Source organism: Glossina fuscipes, unplaced genomic scaffold (genome assembly GCF_014805625.2).
Source record: "Glossina fuscipes isolate IAEA_lab_2018 unplaced genomic scaffold, Yale_Gfus_2 60755, whole genome shotgun sequence".
In the NCBI taxonomy this organism is placed as follows: Eukaryota; Metazoa; Arthropoda; class Insecta; order Diptera; family Glossinidae; genus Glossina; species Glossina fuscipes.
In genome coordinates this window covers 153106-171767 of record NW_024003067.1, presented here as the reverse complement: position 1 = coordinate 171767, position 18662 = coordinate 153106, and the positions used below count along the sequence as shown (strand labels likewise).

The 18662-nt window shown below is 33.3% G+C and overlaps 1 long non-coding RNA gene across 1 annotated transcript in view; it reads right to left on the bottom strand.

Moving 5' to 3' along the window:
* The window catches only part of LOC119643420, a 48543-nt gene extending 30094 nt beyond the window's left edge, over nucleotides 1–18449 (bottom strand). Inside the window, exon 1 of the long non-coding RNA XR_005248277.1 lies at nucleotides 14301–18449. This is a non-coding gene — a long non-coding RNA (uncharacterized LOC119643420). The remainder of the gene's footprint in view (nucleotides 1–14300) is intronic.
* Nucleotides 18450–18662: the final 213 nt, after the last annotated feature.

Below are 18662 nucleotides of genomic sequence, written 5' to 3'. Positions count from 1 at the left end.
TTTTCTCGGCATGATAATTTTTGTAAGTTTTTTCGATCTTTATTATATTTTTTTGTTTCTGTTTTTTCTTTTGTTTTCTTGTGCTTTGTGTCACTTGCACTTTTTTGCGTTAAGATTTCTTACGGCCGACCCGCACACTTTGGTTACCGTTTTTCTAATGCTCTCATATCCTCTCGGTCATTTTGCCGACCACGATCAATTCGCCTTTCTCTGGTTTTTCGCCGTATAGCGGATTTTAAGCGAAGACCTTTCGGTACTTTATTTAGCACAGGCTCTTATGTGGATTTGAATGCCCGGCGTAGTTGTTGCGTTCTCATTTTTCGTGTGTATTTCAGCTTCTGTGCTTTTTTTGCTTGTTCTTACCGATAATGTGTGTGTGGATGCCTTTGCAATTGATGTAAAGTGCATTCCATTCCTTATGTCGATGAATTGCGTGTTGTTTGTTTTATTTTTGGTTTTTTTTTCTTTGTTTAAACGTATAGGCGATTTGTAGAATTTATAAACTTTATTTTTTTCCTAATGCTTGGAAATCTTTAGTTACTTTAGGCTTAACAATGTTAATTTTATGAATTTGTTCTTCGATATTTCTTTGTTTTTGTTCTTGTTTTTTTCTCTCTTTTGTTTATCGAATGCGGGTTTTATGTTTGTGTTGCATGATCTTACATGAAAACTTTATTTTGTTTAATGGTGATGGTCGATTGTTTTTTTTTTTTTTTTTTGTTAAAAAAACTTCACTCGAGTTTCTGAGATAAAGGTCCCTGCTCGGGCGCCACTTGTGAGGACGTTTCGTCCCTTGCCTTATGACTGGGGCAGCTCAGCGACCCAGGGAAAGAAATACAAGAAATTTATTGGCTGCAGGGACCTTTATTCTCTAAATTTCACTTCGTTACACTTTACTTCTTACGTCTAAGACCAAACGCGATTACTCAAGTCTACGACTAAAACTCGACTCCTCACGTCGAAGACTCAATCCCCACTAACTTAACCTATCTTTAGATCCTACTCCTAACCTATCCTTAGCCTACGCTTAACCTATCCTATTCTATCTTAATCTATTCTTATTCTATGTCTATCCTATTCTTATGCTATATCTATCCTATTCTTATGCTATGCCTATCCTATTCTTATGCTAGCTTACTCTTTAGCACTCTCTCTCTCCCCAGCCAGAGACGGAGAATCCATGAGGCCAAAATGAAGGACGACTTTGGGAATCCAATTATCCATTGCATGTACAAATGTCAAACATGAATGGTAAAAATAAGATATCTTCAAAGAAAGAAAAATCGAAAAAAAGGATAGAGTTATTCTGGAAAAATGTTAAACGAATTCGACGAAGTATTGTATCTTCTATTTTTGAAAGACCCAATGATGTTCGTCCTTATGCTGACGTCATACTATTCGGAAAGAAAATCACTGACTTGCTAATCTCTGATGCTTCAATTACTTGTATTGGCAATAAATTGGCAAAAACTTATTTCGAATCAGGGAAACCTTTGAAGCGCATAAAATCGTCAATTCGAACTGCAGATGATAATTTACAAAGTATTTCCGGATTCATAGAAACTGTTATTTCTTTTCGTGGTGTTGAGAAGCTGATCCAAATTTTTGTCAATCCAACTTTATCGAAAGATTTATACTTGGGTTATGATTTTGGGAAATTATATGATTTAATGTCTTTGGGTTGAATTTCAGAAATTGCTGTTGTTCAACTTAAGCCGGTAGAAACAGTCATATCGAGTGAGTTAAGCAGTTCCGAATTGCAGCAATTACAGAACATTATTAAGATGTTTCCATCATTTGCTAAAGAAGGTTTAGGAAGGACAAATATTCTTAGTAATGCAATTGATGTTGGAAATGTTAAGCCAATTAAGCAGAAGCACCACCCCGTTTCACCCGCAATCGAAAAAAAGATGTATGTAGTTGTTGATCGAATGTTGGGACTTGGCGTTATAGAGGAATCTAATAGTGCGTGGAGTTCACCATGCGTACTAGTACGTAAGCCTGGGAAAAGTCGGTTATGTTTAGATAGCAGGAAGGTGAACGAAGTCACTGTCAAAGATGCTTATCCTCTGCCTCATATAGATGGTGTACTTAGCAGATTACCTAAAGCTTCTTTTATTACTACACTTGATCTCAAAGACGCCTTTTGGCAAATACCTCTAGATAGTTGTTCCAGAGACAAAACAGGGTTTACTGTTCCAGAAAGATCATTGTATCAATTCACTGTTATCCCATTTGGGCTTTGTAATGCTCCTCAAACCATGTCCAGGCTAATGGATAAAGTGGTACCAGCTCGTCTAAGAAACGAAATATTTGTGTATTTAGATGATCTTGTAGTATCGGACATATTTCAGCGCCATATTGAAATTCTGACCTTATTAGCGAAATTGCTTAGGAATGCCGGTTTAACTTTAAATGTTGAGAAGAATAAGTTCTGTGTGGAAGAAATTAAATATTTAGGACACACAATTGGTAAAGGTGTTATTCGCACTGATCCAGATAAAATTTCTGCAATTACAAATTATCATGTTCCTAAAACTGTAAAAGGAATACGTAGGTTCCTTGGCATGGGTGGGTGGTACAGAAAATTTATCGAAAACTATGCAACGATTTGCGCTCCATTAACTGATCTGACTAAGAACGAAAAGAGATTCGCGTGGAACGATACAGCTCATAAGACATTTCAAGATTTAAAATGTTTATTAAGTGAACCTTATGAACCTGTCTTACATAGTGTAGATTTTACCAAGCCGTTTTTAATTCATTGTGACGCAAGCCGCACAGGTGTTGGAAGCGTACTAGTTCAACCGGCAAGATCTAGAGAAATGACGAAGATCAGAAGCGTTGGAAGATAGCATGAGGGCATCGCAGTTGTTACGGCAATCGTTCAAAAGAATCCATTAACTTTCAACCGGCACTACTAACGACAGGTATTGACAATTTAACCTCGTTTCGAATCTTAAAATGTGAATTTAAAATTAATATTTTTTCCATCTCCAAACATAGCTGATAATAGTAATAGTTCGAGCAACCGTCTTTGTATTAGCTATACTCAAGCGGCATAGGCATCTCCTTTTAATGGTGCATTCGAAATCTAAAATAAATATTAACAAAAAAAACTAAAATATACCCTCCCTCTGACTCTTTTGGTGTATCTGCAGAGTACCAAGTCGCATAAGTAAAGCCACTATTTTTATATTTCCACTAACCCAAAATTCTCTACACTCGATCTGTAATAGTTCTACTACTTCCTTCACGGCAAGACCGCCTCGGACAGCACTGCTTGTGTCATAAACGGCACCCGACACTACAAGTGATAATATAAAAAGTTAAAATATATGATATAAAAGGTTATAATATAAATAGTTAAAATTATCTCCATCTCAACCTAGAGCTACCTCGTCCTTTAAGATTTTAGCTGCGACTGAAAATGCCGACATTTTTTTAAAGAACTCTTTGTGACCTTGAGGACCCTCAATAAAGAAATGAAGAAACTCTTCCTAAAAATTTTACTTTTTCTATGAGGATTGATTTGTACATATAAATAGAATATTACAGTTTATACATCAAAAGTGCAAAATCTGCTTGACAAATCCTCCTTAATCTATACTTAATGCTCCTTCAAAAATAAGGCATTTTTGGAAATATTTTGAACGGTAAATTTGCGAACAAATACATATTATACGGTAGGCAAACAATTCATTCCCTCCTTTATCCTGATTACACATCATTTTATGGAGTGAAATAGAAGGCAGAAATAGAAATCATCAACTGGTTTTCAGTTTTTTGTAACATATATGAAATTTGCTCCTTTATACAAGTTAAATAAGTCTCTATTTATTGATTGGGTTTCTTGGAAACATAACTTAACACTTTACGAATCCTTTATAAAAACACAAATTTTTATTTAAACTTTATTTAACGTTTATTTTTATTTAATAAACTTGGGATGTTAATGCTATTGACGTCTGGTAATGAACTAACTTAGTTTTAACGAACTACCTAATAGGAAACCTTTAGGTTATCCAATAATCGACAGTCAGCACTTTTATCGAAACGGAGTAATGTTCATATGAGATCATCAAGTTTTTATTGTAGACGTAATATGGGATTGGTGAGAAGTATTTACGATTCGTTTTATGAAATGCTACGTTTACTTATTTTATTTATTAGAGTGGTTCGTGAATTTATACTTTTTGTTAAGATGGTCCTTAACTTAAACCAAGAATAACTGCACTACATTTGTTTGCCTGGTGGTTAAATGCTCTGGGCGGCAAAGGTACATGAAGACAAAGTATTTACTAGCAAAACATCTAGAAATCATGTACACATGGTCAGAACTGCAACTGACAACGTAAAGCGATAGTTGCATATAAATAATTCGGAGGTTATAAATACTCTTGCGCGCCAGCAACTTTAGAAAATGATTAAAGGCTTAATTTATGTTCTTGTAGAGCAAATGTAATGCACACCTTTGCAATGGTTATCGTTGTATTTCTTTCTCCGCCAGACAGCATAAAGTGGCAACAGAAACCAGTTTGCCTAAAATTTATATATCGATAAATATTATTTGATTATTTAATAACATTATTTACAATATTCTGCTTGGCTTTTACAAATTTGTGAAACTTTGAACTCAAACTTTAAAGACTTAATTTAGTGGTACTAATTTTTAAAAATTCGTTGTTGTCATTGTTCAGTGCGTAAGTTTTAGAAATTAATGAAAACTGTATTAAAATATTACCGACAGTGATAAAAAATATTTCTTTGAACAAACTTTTAATACAATCGAAAACCCAAACGGACTTTAAAAACTACCGTAAAATCGTATCAAATATTAAACATTTTGGTTCTTTGAGCCGGACTCACAGATCCGAGGATATTATTGACAGTTTCTATTTAAATGACAAACACAATAGATCGAGCAAATTAATTGAAGGGTTATATCAAAAAAACTTGTGAATAATATAATGTGTTGAATATAGTACTGCTACGAGCCATACAGCCCTGACTTTATATTTCTTACTATGCCGCCAATGATCGCGTCTACGCAAATCTTTACTAGCTTAGGTCCCCATTGTTTGCTGGCATTAAAATTTCTAACGTCGGAGTTTACAAATGCGCGGACCCTGTTAATCTCTTTACGATTGTCCGTAACCAAAGAGCAGTAACCAAGGTTAAAAGCCTACTACGCTTGTTAGTGAGATAAGAGCATCTAAATTATCGCAAATCGAAGGGAATTATAAGCTCTTATAACTCTTACTTAAAATAACTTGGTCAAAGTGCACGCAATTTGAGAAATAAATAGGAAGTGTTTGCGGACCGACTTACTAGGGTAGTCAGCAAGAGATTAAAAAGCTCCTTCGGCTTCTACTGTAAGATACTATTGTAGACGTTAAGGAGAAGTTCAACTTAAATAAAATTTATGAAAGGACAACCAAAAAAATGTAGAACCTATCATGAGATATGGTCATAGGTCTCAAGGAGAATACATATGTAATTGTACATAATAGTCTTAATTTCTTCAGGTTTGGAGTACTCGGGGAACTACAAACTTCTAAAGCATAAGTTATAATTGGCATAATTAAAGCTTTGGCCACTCTATTTTTATTTGAGCGTGCATACAGACATTCAAAGAATAAGATTTTGTAAGTAGGAAATGAACCCGAGAGCAAAGGAATACATATGTGCATCTAAGCCCAGTGTGTTATCGATATTCACCTCCGGGCATCTCAATCTATTCACTATTTCAACACTGGCATTGAAGTAAAATTTAGACGTGCATTCGGATGTCGCCACATTATCGCAATTGTTTTAGACTAATTCAGCTCAAGTTCATTTGCACCCAATGGGAAATGCAGTCCAAATAGTAGTCAACGTTAGCTTAATATCTTTCCAAATTACCAATACTTTTCGCAAATAAAATTTGAAAATCACCATCCTAGCAAATTCGTAGACCGCATGCGAAGCTGGGTTAACATATTAAAGAAATCATTCACATACACAGTGAAGAGAAGAGAACTCTGAGGTACATCACTTCGCATCTTTAACGGTTTAGACTTGACAGCACCCACAGATGCAATCTGTAAACGATCCGAAAGGTGGGATTCTATCAAAGCAGTAACTGACTTCGAAAAGTCAAAATTCCATACGAAAAGTACTGTAGTGAAACCACTCAATATTTAAGGTTCTTTTATTAGTTACTCTTTATTTAGATTTTGGCTTATGTTCTATTAGACTTATTACACTACTGCTTATATTCTGACCTAACTGATGTATGGTCAGTATCTTATATAGGAAATAACTTAATGCTGACTTAAGCAATTAATAAAACTAAAGTAGATTATCGCTAGAATGGTAACGTAAGCATATAATATAAAAATGGGTTATTACTAGAATTACAGCTTAAGCAAATAATATTATATTAATAAATTATTACTAGAATTGCACTATCTTAACTAGGTTAGGTGAAAAATGTAAATTTAACAATAACTTGTAAATTACGGTAGAGTACGACAGATCGATAATACTACAGTACAAGCGACGCCCTATGATAAGCCTTACTTAGATCCAGTGACAATAATACTGAGATATGCTTATCACTTACTCTAGGTCGCACTGAATTCGTAATAATCAGTAACAAAGAGGTAGTGCTACAACCTTTGCGAAAACCATGCTGAGACTCACAGAGGACGGAGCTATTGTCCAGATGGTTGATAAGTTGTTCCTTAATTATATGTTCAAAGACCTTCGAGAGGACATATAAGATTCAAAGAGAGATTCGAGCAATCAAGCGATTTGCCGATTTTCCTAATAGTAATAATACGAACGCATTTCTAAGCCGAACGAGACAGATTTAGTAAGAATGTGTTTAATAGTATATAATATATGACCATCAATCCATGGCCAAATTAATTTGAAGAATCTAAAAGAGAAACCCTCCACTCCTGATACATTAGACTTAATTCTATCAAATGCCGCTAAAAATTCTAATATATTTGTATAAAATTCGCTTTTGTAAGATACAGTCCGTATCTCTGGACCGTGGAATTTTGTTCAAGAGAAATACACTTCAAAGTTCTTTTATTCACAATTATATTTCTTAAATGTAGGATTATTCACAATTGATTTTTGGCAATAGTTTCGACTGCTCAACTCAAAATTCTTTTTCTATTAACTCTCCCTTCCACAAATATTTTATTTATATACATTTTTACCATCATATTACCAATACCTAATTTTATAGTTTCATTTTTAATTCGTTAACCTGCTTTTTTGGTACTCGTTTTCCTCTGCCGTCAGCTGCATAATGCGCTTGCGAAAGCGCACTTGGTTTTTTCCTTGTTTGTTTTTCCACTAATCGTTTTCATCGGCCGGCAGCAGCATTTTTAGGGAATTCATTATCTAATTAGCAGGAATGAACTGGATTTGGGATTTCCATAACAATATTTATCCCATGGAAGATGAACAGCTCGTAACAGTCTTTTAACTTTTTAGAAGTGTTCAATTAATTGTTGCGAAAATGATGATTGGTGATATCCACTCAGTAGCACCCTCACTTATATCTTCAGGATCCTATTTTTCTCTGAAAGTTGACAAGTACGCATTTCTCCTGCATTTTCTAATAACTTGTTTAGCCTTCAATTGAAATTTGATTTCACTACAATCAAACCAAGATTCACAGTTAACAGCAGCTTGGATTCTAATTTTGGTCATAATCTCATGAATTAGATCCAAATTTCCATTCATTAGCCAGTAGCAAAGTATTGTATTGACCATTAAAGTTACAATTCTGGATCCCAGTGTCCGGGTATCCGCTCGGTTATAATCGCAAAATTCTGAAAATGTGTCCACCTTACGCAAGCAATAAAGGCATGGTGAGAGATACCTGCCAACTGGAAATATTTAGAAGCAGATAGCTCTATATTAGCTATTAAAAAAGTAGTCAGGAAGGGAGGCAGAGCCACACCTTACGTCATGATGGCTAGGGTGGGAATTATTAATTTTCCCCTAATGCCTCTACTTCAATAAATAAGTTTTTCATATATAGGATGCAAGCGAGAAATTCAAGATTGTAGAAAAAGAAATAGGTTAATTCATAAAATAGTACAAATGAGTTCCAAATATATAATATTATTAATATATAATAGCTGAACTTAAATTCCATAGAACTTCATTAAGAATCATAATCGAGCAAGAGTCACCAGCAAGGCCAGAAAGATTTGGACGCGTCAGGAGAATTGTTGACCGAGTGCATTTATTGACGCACCTGCATTGTCACTATAGAATCATCCAACTGGACAACCTTTGCTTTACGGATGTCGGCGTTAATCAAGCTAAACCATTTAATAATCTTTTTTCCCGTAAAGCACGGCAAATCGTTACTAGTTTGTATGACGCAGGAGTTAGGTGATCATCCAAATAGATAAGGGAATTAATACTGCCCCCTAAAACGTTACCCAATTTAATAAAACGGTCCTTGGCCTACGCCTTACAGAAACTAGTACAAAAGATACACATACTAGTACAGAAGTGTAGAAACTTAATTGCTCCGAAACACCAGCACGGCCAAAATGGAGTGTCAGCACAATTTATGTCATCACGGGAAGCATGACGATAGACAATGTAATTCTAAAAGCGAAAACTTTGTAAACCGTAAATAAAGAGGTGTGGATTGGAAAAGTTCGGATAATGTAACGAAAGAACGAAACAAAGACCGTAAGTTAACATTGACGGCACCCGCTCTTCTCATTTGACTGTAACGTGGGCTCTGAGCCTGACGAGCAACAGTCTTGCAGTTATAAGCTGTTAAATTACCACGATGCAAGCTTTTTCTGTCCTCATATTTATCATTAGATTTTCATTTTGCAAATTTTTAAATTTGGTCACCGGAATATAAGTCATTTGTTAGAAGAATTCCTACCAACATTGTGGCGTTGAGTTAAGCGCGCGCGAACACAAAAAGGCGTCAATCTATTGTTTTAAGAAATAATACAATTGTCAGCTTCACCATTTTAAAAAATGAGCTAAAGACTGGCTTACCTAATACCGTCAGCGAGCGGTTGTCGATTCTTACATGAGAAGTGCCCGGTTCCTTTTCAGAAAATTTGCTGTCTTGAATAGTCCGTAGTTCAGATATCGGTTTAGCTAAAAGCGAGTCACTACTTCATTAATAGTTGGTTTGTTTATTAATTTATAAAAGGGAAGAACCAATGTTATATTTTGGATTTCGACAGCCACGAATAAACAAAGATGAAATTTTTCTTCTTTTTTCTGCCTTTTCATTTAGACATAAATAATGGCGATGAAAATGACACGAATGTCTTACACGACTGGCATCAAAACGTTTATCAATTATCGGCTTGGTGGCGGACGAGAGTTAACTTTCAGATACGCACAGTTCATCAGAAGAAATTAACGAAAACGGCTCAATATTAAAAGAGTTTGCGTTGCTAAGCTATGTAATTTAAATGGAAAGATGAAACACTTAAATTCTATTTTTTCGTCAAATGTTTTTTTCTTGTATTGAAAATAAGAAATATCTCTTCTTCAAAAAAAATAGTATTGTTTTTCGGTGAATAGTACAGTTGTCATAATTATTTAATTTCTATAAATGAACTTAAAATGTCTTAAATGAATAAAATGCAGACCAAACGTTCAAAAAAAAGGTTGAAAGGCTATTTTTATAGAAATAAATAAACGATAAAAAATGTTAAAAGGTACTTGAAAGCATGAACTTCTTTAAAACTATTTAAAGAAAAAAAAGTGTAAAAGAAAAGGGTCTAATTTTGTTAATAAACCTAATTGATAACGATAGAAAAAATGAAATTAAAACTCAATACTTTTTTTTTCTTAACAAAATACGTACATATACTTGCACCTCGAGTGTTAAGAGAAAAACAATAAAAATATTGTTTGCAATAGAACAATCAAACACATAAACAGATTAAACCTATATTTTATTATTTATCAGCAATATAACCTTAAATAACGAAGAATATTATAAACCAATAAAGACATAAAGTAATGCAAAGAACATAAAATGATTGTGTTTATGTCGGTAGTGGTTGGATTCGTTAAAAATAATGCAGTAATGGAAGCAACTAAGCGGGCTAGTTTTTTTAGTAAGCATTTTCACAAGCGTGCGACTTGTTTTGTTTATATTTCTTTTTTCTGTCTATTTTGTGTGTACGTACAGCGTAGCGCTGCATACACTACACTCTTACTCTTTAGAGGTAAGAGGTTACCTATTTTGTAATATGTAGAGTTTTGAATTTAAAATTTGATATTGAAAAAGTTTTGTTAAGTAGTTAATTGTAACATTTCTTAGGGACACTGATATGGTCTGTCTGGTTTCTTTCTATTATGGTTTGTTCTTTATATAATTCTTCGGCTTTGTCGGCTGTTTTAATATTTGTATAAGGAAGGCAACTGTATAGGAAGACAATATATATTCTTTTATATATGCGTTTTCAATATTCCTCATTTTAATATTATTTATTTTTCATTGTTTACATGACAATGCTAATATTTTCATATTCAATATTCATATAGTCTTCATATCACGTCACAATATTTCTCATAATAGTCCTATTATGCAAAAAATGTTTTGTTTAGCTGTGTATATAAGGGTTTGACCTGATGCGCGTTGAAAAGTTTGTTAAGGTTATTAAAATTTATGCGCAATGAATTGCAGTTGAAAAGTTTAATGCGTGTGGTTTTGGTGTTGTTCATGCAATAGCTATTGTGAACATCACGAAAAGTATTGATAAAGTTGATTGATTTGAAGAGTGGTCGAGAATGAATTCGAAAGAAATACTCATTGTTTACTTGGTTTCTATCGCGATTATTTTTATTTCGGTATATTTGACGGTTCCTGTTACTGTTGTCATTTCTGTTATAATTCTTGTTGTTTTTAAAATTGTTATTGAAATTATAATTGCTATTGCAATTTCTATTGGAATTATTTCTGTTGAAATGGTTGTTGTTTGCTTTTTGTCAGTTTTGTTCAGTTGTAATGATTTCTGTTGTTGCGGTTGGGTGCGCTTTCTATTACTGAAGTTAGGAGAGAGCGTTAAGAGTTGTTTCTGTGGAGTGCGTAGCGGTTGGGGTTGGTCTTGATTCTCATTATTTTATGTCTGGGCCGTCAAGTCCGTTCTTAAAAGCGGCGGCGACATAAGTAACTTTAATGTTTGTAATTACATTTTTTTGTTCGGGAGTAGCATTAGTGTCTAGTTCTTTTATTTGTAAGTTATTAAATTCAGCAACGATATTTAAAATTTTAGCTTTATAACCAGTTATGCTATCTTTTTGTGTGGTTTGGCTAAGCATAGAATGCAATTGGTGCATTGTTTCGTTTCACTTATATCGATTTTCTAATCTCATTTTTAGTCTCTCAAGAACTTTTGTCGTAGGAAGGTCTCAACATTTGGGCTAAGTTTACTCTGTGAGTTGTGGTTTTGCTTCTGTATTTAAAGTGTCGTGAATTATTTCAGTTACTTTTGAGAAGGCGTTAAGTTCTTTATGGTTGTCTGAAAAGAGTTTTATAGTTGATAGAGAGATATAGAGGCTATTTCTAGATTGGATTGTGCAATGTTTCTAGTTACCTTATTTTCTATTTTGGTTTTTCATTTTTTTTCTAATTCCTTGGCTTTGTTGTATTTCTGTTGAAATGTTCCTTCTATGTTAAGTGGTTGTTGGCAATCTCTTATTTGTGTCCCTTCTTTTATTACATTAACTCTTTCCTTATATCGTCCTATTTCCTCTAGTTTGCTTTCTTTAGTTTCTTGTGTGCGGGTCTTTTTTAAATAATAGCCTGTGTTGTTAGTGCTCAATGTCTCTTTTTTAGTCTAAGAATTCAATTCATTAGTCTAAAATTAAAATAATAATAATAATAAATAACGTTTTTATATTAGTTATTAGTCTATCTGTGGAAATGTTTATTTCGCATATTCTTTCCATCTAGAGGGTCAGAAAAATTTGTTAGATTAATTAATTTTATGTTGTATTATAAATTTTTATTTATTTCTTGTAATTTAGGATAGAATTTATTGTATTATACATTGTGTAGAATATAATTGTTATTAATGGTACCTAGATCTAGGTCTTTTCTCTTTATGGACTATAGATTCTACATATCTAAGGTCTATCAATATGTTATATTTATCTTTTTAGACATTTGTCTAAGAAGTTATTTTCATTGTTACATAGTTGTTAGAATGCTTAGAGATTTTAAAGGATACGTTTCTGAAAATATTTGCTATTGCTAGATATATGAAGTCGTCGTTTATGTAGATAGTTAAGATGTTATTCTCGAAGTCTAAAATTTTTTTTTTTTTTGATACATATGCATTTTTAGTGTTTGCTGTCTTTGAACCAATTTTCTAGGTTATTGATTTCCACCCAAGGACCAGGATGAAAACATAATGGCTTTAATTTTAAAATGGTGAGCTGTTAGAATAGCGTGCTCTGCAGATTGAAGGAGGTAAAAGTTTCAGAGTGGTAGGTTACGGTATTAATATAGTTCGCAGGATTCCCATGTAATGTTAAGTTTAATTGGTTTTCTGAACTATGTTGTGTGGCAGAGAATTACCTATGAATCCCTATGAATGCTCTATAGTGTAAGTGTGCATATATTTTCTAATCTGTTCGGCTATTCCCACCAAGACTATCACTCTTGATTAAAAGGATTGTGTTCACATTTTTTTTAAAAACTTCTTATATACCAAGGCGCGCTCGGCGCGAAATCTCAATACTAAATTCATTTCTTTACGCAGATGTTGGTGCTTATATACTAAATTATTAGCGTAAGTTTTTTTACAAATTTTGTTTACTTAATATATAATATGCCGATATCAGCAGTTATTGTACATAGGGCACTTGGTGTAGTGTTATGCTTTCAGCAAAAACGCTGAATTGCTTTTTTTCTGTTTCTGTTTGTTAAAATGTATAATAAATTATGTGTTTCATTTATCTATGTTTATTTATTTATTTTTTTATTTTTCCTTTAGAAATGGAACGATAGGGTATGAAAACCCGGTAGGTCCCGTACAGTAAAACTTTTTCCTACTTTTCTCTGACGTCTTATTTTTTAATGTTCACAACAGATTTTGCCTGTAGTAAAGAAAATTTGCTATACTTTCACTGATTTCAAATCTTTATACAAAAGTTTCGTGTGATATAATATTTATGGAGCACTAGCAATCGCCGGAATAAGTAATGAAGAACTAAACAAATTTTCTAGATATTTTTGAGGGAAAAATTCGAAAAACCCAGGTAGCTTTCTTGAATGTTTTTATAATTTATATTATTGGATATTCTTAAGCAATCTGTATAGCAAATAATTCAAGAAGTATAATTGACGCGGTTTTGGTTGCGGTGTGTACACATTTTGTAAACCTTTCCATCAAAAATACATAATAAAAAGTATCACTTCAGCGACACGATCGCAAGCACGTTAAGTTTTAAATATTATATTTTTGTTTTTTTCAATGTTTTTTAAAATTCGATATGAGATATTTTATATTTTAGGTGTGCACAGTCATAAATGCCAATCGATTTTTTGAAATTCGAATGCAAAATCGGTTTTTTTTTTTAAATTTTCATTGATTGCGAGATTTTTATTTATCTTTTTTCCGTACAAACTTCCAGAGCGAAAACTCAACTCTTTCTCCACCTCCTAAACCAAACCCCTAAAAAAAGGTTTTTTTTGCTCTACGTTAACTTGATCAAATAAAAAAAACGAAGTGCAGATTTTACATACCTGATTTTTTGAATAGTTTCAACTAACATAATGATTAAAGTAATTCAATTCTTAAACTTTTTATTATGGCCACTTCGTATCAGATTTATATAAAACATTTGTAATTTAAAGAGCTGGGAAGATTTGTTTTACCATGCGTAGCTAGCTCATGGAACATTGGAGAAAAAAATTAATTTAAATTTTGATCTAGTCATAAACATATTTAGCATTTGACTATAATACGTCGGTACGTCCATTTTCAAGTCGAGACTTCTCCACTGCTAGTCTGTTTTCTACTACTTAATATATATAACCTATGCCACCATTTTGAAACCATTGTGTCTAAGACTATTTCATATTTTTTTACACAAGGCTCTGAATGTTATATGAATATGTACACGTATTTTTAAGACTATTTATCTATATATATGTATATGTTATCATACATATATATATATACATGTATTCATATTCATATTAACATAGCGTGGTATATACGTATATTAAAAAAGAAATAATACTAGATCATACAAAGTAAAAAAGTAATAGTAACACTTACTTTCATAAATTTCCTTTATAGGCTTCAACCGTGTTGTTTATCTTTTCCACTCGTTTTCCTTTTAATCTTTGTAATCTCAGCAAGGGATATTTCATAAACTTACCCTCATTTCCGTTAGCACAAGAAAAATTGTCCTATTGTTACCCGTACGATGCTTTACAAAACTATCTGAATTTCTTTGTAGTTTTTATTTAATGGTTTTTAACCAGCATTAACTCTTATGAGTTTATGTTTTAAGTTGTTTTTACACCAATTTATAGTATATATATTCAATTACTTCTATGTTTTTATTTGAGCTTCAACTAATTATATTTTAAGTAAATGTGCCTTAATTAATTTTAAGTTTTAATTACTTAAATTTTGAGTATTATGTGTTTTATCTAGTTTTAAGCTGTAAGTGAATAAATTTTAAATATATGTATTTTTAACTTTTAAATATTTCCAAAAATTATTTGGATTATTTGAAAAAAAAGAAGTAAACTTTTATGTGGGAAATTCATTACTTAAAACTTGAGATTGGCCGCGTGATGTATTCACATCTATAGTTCAAGCTAATCCGTCTTTTCGCTTGTTGAGAAAAATGAAACTATCCTATGTCTAAGTCCGTTTATGGCTTTGTGTGCGTGGTGTATAACAAGGAGAACCAATAATCTCAAGTTATGTATTATACAGACAGACTTTGGAATTTTTTTCTTTTTTAATATTTCCTGTCTCTTGCTTTAGCTTTTAAAATAGCCAATTACAAAAAGAAAAACATAAATTTACAGTTTATTGCCATTTTCGCAAAGGACAATGGTAAATACCGGCCAACCGAAACCCCCTACACTTATATGCGCGAAAATTGCAGCTGCGATCCACCGGTATCGCTGGTGATATGAATGTGTACGCAAAAATTATATTCGGACGAGCCAATTTACAGCTCACTATTTTATTTCAATCTGATGTCCTCCCAGGCCAATAATACTTACCTTTAAACTCTGTACGTACTTAATTTCCTGATATTTTCATCAAATATTTCATCTCTTGTTCAAAAACCTGGCCTTTTATACACAGGTTCATCTTATACACAGAGACTGTGTAACAAAACAGTTCGTCAACTCTCCGCATGTTATGTGTGATCTATTAACGAGTACACCGTTTACCGATTTTTCGTGAGACAGTCATGTAGATGTACAGCTATCGCCGCGTAATTTCGAATAAATCTACGGTACCACCTAGTCATACCAAGGAACCTTCTTAAATGTTTCGCTGTTGTTTCGTATTGTTTATTGCATTTAGATTCTCCCGATTCGCTTTCAAACTTTCGGCACCCACTACAGACAAGCAATCTGCTTGATGCAACAAAATTTGGTAAAAACCAATATGTCATCCAAATATACAAAAATAAGCGAGCAAGTAGCTAGGTATAATATAATCCATTAGCCTACATTCACTGTCGCATTTTACATAAACAAAAGGGCCTTAGCGGTAACTGACACAATGGTCTTCCGCCTACTATGAACACTGACCTTCCGCGTCATATCTCCTCCAACGGTATTTACCAGAATGCGTCTTTTAAATCAATAGCTGTTATGTAACCAGCACCATGTAAGCGACCGAGTAAACCATCTATGTGTGCCAACGAACAAGCATATTTCACAGGTCGATCGTTCATTTAAACATAAACAATTTTTAGTGCTCCTTCGTACCAAAGTAACTGGTAAATGCCAACTGCCGTCGCGCTTTTCAATTTTTGTACCAATTTTTGAATCGCTGAGGAAATAACATAATATTTTTGTTTTGTAGGTAGATATTTTTCAGTGGTAGTGATTTCATGTTTTTCAAAAAGCGTTTTGCCAAGTTCTAGTATCTCAAAATATGGAAAAGATTGATTGATTTTTTCTAAAAAGTTCGGATGTGGGACAGGAAGTTCGTGAGCTACGCTCAAAAATGTGTCTGGCTTATTATCTCCATTATTTAATTACAAGCGTAATAATTAGCTGAATGATCTGATTTAACTGCCGCAGTTAAACGAAAAGCCTTTCAGAAATTAATGCCGATATAGAATTCTCGTTGTAAGCCTGCAACTATTAAGGATTTTAGGTCACGTACCTCTTCTCTCCATACGACAAGTAAGGTAATTCTACCATTTACAGGCGTTTCAGTTGCATTCGTTATTTAAACTTGTTGAGATTTTGGTTTAACGATTTTAAATTGGTGTTCTTTTAAAAGGTCTATCACTAAAGCTCTACAACAACTAAAGCTAAAAACAGTATCCAATACTGCGATGGATTTTTTGCCGTCTATCTTGATCTTGGCAAAAGGTTTGTCATCACCAGCTTGTGTAGCGATTATGATGACTTTAGTTGACTTTGCATTAGGTTTTAATGAATAGTTGACTATCGCTCTTTGCAATATATGGGTTTCCAGCTGTGAGCCTGTCTGGCAAAAACCTTCGTACTTCGCTTTCAGCCTGACATTTCCTGTCGGATAAAATTGGCAATAACGCCCATTGTTTCCACAAACAAAACAGAGCACATTATAGAAGGTACAACTGCAGTGATTCGTTTTCAGTGCCTCTGCCGGATACTTGAGGCAATAGGCCCCGTACATCGTAACGCTGCTCTATATTCTTCCTGTCTGCGTATAAAAAACGATTAAATGAATTAAATTTTAGGGCAACCCCAAAGTGCCACTTTACGAGAATTTTACGTGTGTGAGACCGATGAACTTGCCTTTGCTGAGGTAACTAGTTCATGAAACGTAGGAGGTTTTATATTTTTTGCTCCTTGACACTCCTGAGGCCGTTACAAGTAAAAGAACAGAGCGTACTTACCCTTTAAGGAATACACGCACGGACGTAACCTAACCCGCCGAACGGGCATCCACTGTGCCTCCGCGCCTTTCTATACGTGCTCTGCCTATCGTATCCTTCGGCCCATGATTTTCATGGGAGACCCCGAAGTTATGTCCGAAGACTACCTTCAATCTACTTTCCTCTCGTTATAAAAAGAAACTGAGGACTTTTTTTTTTAAGTAAAAATATATAATATTAGATATCTAATAAAAATATCTATATAAAGAAACAACTAAAATAATTCTAAGATCCATCTGTCTTATAAGACACGTCAATACAAATATACTCCGAAGGCATTACAAACGCAAAAATAAAGTAAGATAAATGCAGGTAATTAATATAGACAATTTCATATTCAACCACTCAATAATCTTTGGTAAGCTAACGGCAACTGGCATTTATTGAAAGGTTCCTATCTTAAGAGCGTCGCTATATCACGAACTCATTTGTCGGCGACTTCTAAATTGCACGCTTTCCTTTCCAAACAATTGGCATACAACTTTTTGTACACTTTGTGTTTTAAAAGCCTTATTCAATGTAGGTCTCTTATATGGCTTGAAACATTTATGTCGTGCCTTTTGAAAAGCTGAGTTTTCATGGCTAGCATTGTCGTTTTGCAAAGTTTCTTCACAATTTTTCTTTCCAGTTTTTAGAAATTATTTTATTTCATGTATTTTTATATTTTTTTATAATTAGAGTGAGTTTGATTAATATTGGGGTTTTTCGCTCGCGTCTTAGTTTCCTATTATGGCCTTTTAAACAAGGAGAGTTACTTAAGGATATTGAAGGAAAATTTGATAGAAGGTGCGGATAAACTTGGTATTTTGAAAACATTTAAGTTCTACCAAGAAAACGACCTCAAGCATAAGTGTTCCACTTATCTAAGAATCTTAGTAACTGTCCGACAAAATCTTATATAACTGTTCCAAAGTGCTTCATCCTCTTCCCCAATCACCATCCATAAATCCCATGAAAAATATGTGGGATAAACTAGACCGCCATCAGCGAGAATAGCCAATCCCTTCCGTCCAAGATCTGGAAAATAAACTATAAAGGATAATGGAGTAAGACTCTTGTTTCCTACACAAGAAAAATTGTACAAAATATGTCAAAATTCTTAAATGACGTTCTTAAGCAAAAGGGCTACCCTACCAAATATTAATTTTTATTAGTATGCTTTTTTTTTCTTCGTATCCTTCTTTATGTGAAAAAACCCCAAATTAATGACGCTATGTTTTTTGAGTTGTTGAAGTTATTTAATTGGAAAATTATTTACAAGAACAATGTTTTGGACATATAAGCCACAAATTTATTGACTTAGTCCATCTCCATCCAACATACCAAAAACAAAAAAAAGAACAATGTTTTGCTTATTTTTTTGTTGTTATATTTTAATATGTATTCAAGTAGTACAAAATAGCAAAACAAATTTTTATGTTTGAACAATGGACTAGGTTTAATAATCGCTTATTTCTTGTCGAGCGAAAGAACTCAATATTAATAAGACTCACTGTACATATAAACAA